General features: G+C 43.8%; 1 long non-coding RNA gene across 1 annotated transcript; it reads right to left on the bottom strand.

The window, feature by feature from the left end:
* Window positions 1-1,203: 1,203 nt before the first annotated feature.
* LOC139275830 (uncharacterized) lies at window positions 1,204-3,113 on the bottom strand. Its single transcript, XR_011595764.1, has 3 exons — window positions 3,009-3,113; window positions 2,323-2,465; window positions 1,204-1,691 (listed from the first exon to the last, which is right to left on the bottom strand). It is a non-coding gene; the product is annotated as an uncharacterized lncRNA (long non-coding RNA).
* Between the last annotated feature and the right edge of the window lie 701 nt (window positions 3,114-3,814).

Below are 3,814 nucleotides of genomic sequence, written 5' to 3'. Positions count from 1 at the left end.
TGTAGTCAGGCTCTGTTGTGATCCTTCCTTCAAATAGACAATATTCATTTAAGCAATGTACTTAGAAATGAATGCCACGACAGAAGCATAGTTAACTGCTTCAGGAGACCACAAAATTACAATTTAAAAATATGTTGTAGTAAGTCAGGTAACAATCAGCTTGGAATTCTGACATGGTAAATGGTAGGTAGAAATGAGTTAATTATATTGAATTCTGTTGCAGTATCTGTTGACAATTTTAACTCATCTATATTTAAATAATGGGCTCTATTTTATTTAAAATGTTCAGTAGCCAATATCTCTTGGCCCATAATAGTACAAGGAGTCAGATAGGAATTTCAATGGACCCTTGGAATGCATTCAGCACCAAGTCTTGGGTTCAAAGTTGACAATTAAATATCTGAAGGTGGAAAAGATTTATTTATAACTAGGCTTCTTCCCCCAACACTGACCAAGGGCAGTGTGGCTCTTTGTCAGCCGCCACAGACCCGCTGAGCTGTTTCGATGCTTCTAACACCCCTTTTCCAAAATAAGAAAGTAGGTGTTCCTACTTAAAAGCCCTTGATTCAGTAAGGTGTAAAGTGATCATGTTACTACAGGCATAGCCTGGATTTGGGTTATTTACATTAACCTAGCTGTTTCCAAGTGTTGCAATAGCATCAGCTTAGGCTTGCACATCTCAAAATCCAACCTGGAACAATAGTAACCATTTCAGTTGTCAGGTTAATGAGCAACCCCTCCCAGAGGGAACCCTTGATGCATTACAATGAAAGTTTTTTTTTTTAAGGGGGGGGGGGGGGTAAGCAAGAGAAAAAGAGGAAATTTAACTAGTGCGTTATTATAAGTTATTTTCAGATTTAAAAAAAAACCCACTGGAACTTACGAGAAAAAAAAAGTTGTTTTAAAAAAAAAAGCATTAGAATTAAGGAGTAGTTAGCATATTCAGCTTTGGAGTTGATGAGCAATCTATGCTTTAAACACTGAATTGTGCAATACCGGTTAGATTATTCTTCCTCATCCTAATGGATTGATTATGGCACATGGCCCTCCTGGAAATATTTACTTCCAAAAGTGTCAAGCTACCCAAGGTTATTGCTGTAGATTTTTCACAAAAAAAAGTTGAAGCATCAGGTGCAGATCATCAGGCACCCAGTGACCAGTCTGAAAGCCCACTTTCCATGTAAAAACACATCAGTCAATCAGTTCGATTTCAAATGTTTATTTGCATATAAAAACAAAAATTATTGTGCATACCAAGAGACCCCAACAAAATGGCACTCTACATATAGTTGATTTAATTGAACACAGGTCCTTGGCATCTTCCGATCCATTCACAGGCATTTGGTTAAGATTCCTGCAGTCTTTTCCGGGCTCCCCTCTTGGACATGCAAGCTCTTTAGTGCCACCAGACGTACAAAGCCAGCCAGATGGTCAGTAGTTCTTTTTTTTTAAAAAAAAGGGGGAAGAGGGTGGAGAAAAAAGAAAAAAGGGACGTGGAAAAAAATTAATGGAATGGGGCAGGAGCCAGCCAGTTCACTCAATCTGATCACACCGCATCCAGGGTTTTTTTTCTTAAAGATATACAGCTAGAAGGCAATGCTTGTGGAATGTACAGTGCAAATCAGAAACCCAGTCTCATTTTCCTGCTGCTTCTGCCTCTTCTTTTGCCGCCTTCTTTTCTGCTTCAATTGCTGGGGGCGGGGGGGAAAGAGGAGGAGGAGAGAAAGAGAAAAAGGGTTAGAATGTAGCTCGGTTCAAACAAATGTCCAAATTGCAGCTTATGAGCCACCTTGCTGCTTCGCCGCACACCCTCAAAAATATGGCAATCCAGCCCAGGAAACTTCCGTCCCAATTTGAAATAGTGTTTCCTCCCATTTGGAGGGGGAGGGGGGGAGGGGGGGGGGGGAAGAAGGGGTGAACTTAGAAAGCGCTGTGCTGCCACCTCATTCACGGGTTGAAGAAAAAGACCCAAGATGTTACCATTATACCATTTCTTCAAATTAAAAGTCCCGTCCCCCCCAAAACGCGGTTGCATGCATGTACAGCGCAGGGAATAAAAGGCATAGACCGCGCCGCTCCCCCGGGAGAGAGAGGGCAGAAGTATCTTAAACTGTCGCATCATATGCAGTAGTCAACAATAGTTCAACCACTTATTGAATCGACTATAGAATAAATTCGTCATTTTTGTCTTGCACAGCCTGGAGATCTGTTAAAACACGGATCTTCCAGTGCTGCTTACCGCTTACCATCTGACACCACCCCAAAAACCCGCCACAAAAGAAAGCCAATTGAGCGAAATCGACATCGTCCAATTACACCTACTTTCTGCGTCGGGCAACAGGCTCTTCTCATCGGTCTTAACAGCCGTCAGGCTCCCCTTTGAGAATCCAGTAATCTGCTCTTGGAGCTTCCCCTGCAGCGCTGGCTTGTTGGTTTCCTGGTCAGCCATCTTCAGCCCCGGTTATCTGCACCAGAACACAAGCGTTACTTGCTGCGAACACCCGGCCAATTCAAGCATTAAGCAGCCAGCCAGCGGCCGCCACCACCACACTCCGTCCCACGAGTTAAGCCGGTTCCTTGTTTGCTGAAGAAGCCAAGTCTTTTACATTTACAGAAGCAGTCACTGCATTGTTCAGGCTCAGCAGAAACTCGGGCTCAAGTCAATGAAAAGTACTAGTGCACTAGTTAAAACCCGCGCCCATTATTTCCCCATACACACCAAGAGATTCCTTATTTTTATGCTCTTCCTCTCCGTTAATTCTCTACACTTCACGAAATAATAATCTCGCCACCCATCCCAAGTAATATAGTTTCCCGAATAACCTCAAACCATCGCCAAGAACTCTATACATTGCTGGCAAAACATTCCTATTCAAGTTGGACTTAATAAAAGCAAATGAGGGTTGAGCCCGTTACACAAAGCAAAACGAAAACTAATCGCATCTTACTTCTACAACCGTATAATTGAGACAATGCACAAACTACTTCAACTGCCAACAACCTCTTACCACTCGTCTACACTTTCCAAAGCGATATCTTAACTCAAACGATGCTGACTCTAGACTGGGGAATGCTGCTGTGGGGCTGGCCCATTATATTGGGGTGTATGCAAATGTGAGGCACGTCACACGCTGCCCCTGAAGCCACCCTTTGTCCAACGAGCGCTTGCTGGCTTCATTATCCACTCAACAGAAACCAGTGCATTGGGCGTGTTGTATTGGGTTAGTGGGAGGGGATTCTCAGATACCGCTCGCAGCAGGTTTGGTGTTCGAATCATTTCACCACACAGTATTCCAACTGCAGGCTCCGAGAACTTTTACGAATAGCGACATCAAGCGAGATTAGTCTGATATTGTCATCACTGTGCAGGCTCCTTGTGGATGCTGCAGGGCCGAGTAACTTTTTCACATTGCGTTGAAATAATTATTTTGTTCCTCGAAGTCTAACTCTTTTAATTGCGCCCTGAAGGAGACGCTGGCTTGCCCCAGGGAGTGTCATCAACCCAAAAAGATGAAATCTATCAAAAGTGCCCCCTTTTTTAAGAGGGGCGCAAACCGTACACACCCAAATCATACTAAAGTAAAAGGAAACTAACCAAATTAAATACTAATATTGTTTCCACTGTTGACTAAGCACTCCAGTCTCTCCAGTGTCCATCGGTCACGGAAAGTCTCAAGCTTTCCACTGGACACCGCGTGTACCTTCTCCAGGGCCACCTGGGCGCGGACATAGACACGGAAGAGAGGCAAGCTGCCAGAGTGACCATCCACACAGGCCATGCCGCGTCCAACCTTACTAGGCATTGTTTTAGTTA

Source organism: Pristiophorus japonicus, chromosome 11, assembly GCF_044704955.1.
Source record: "Pristiophorus japonicus isolate sPriJap1 chromosome 11, sPriJap1.hap1, whole genome shotgun sequence".
NCBI classification, from domain to species: Eukaryota; Metazoa; Chordata; class Chondrichthyes; family Pristiophoridae; genus Pristiophorus; species Pristiophorus japonicus.
Note: the sequence above shows the minus strand (reverse complement) of the source record. Positions and strands in the feature narration are given on the sequence as shown.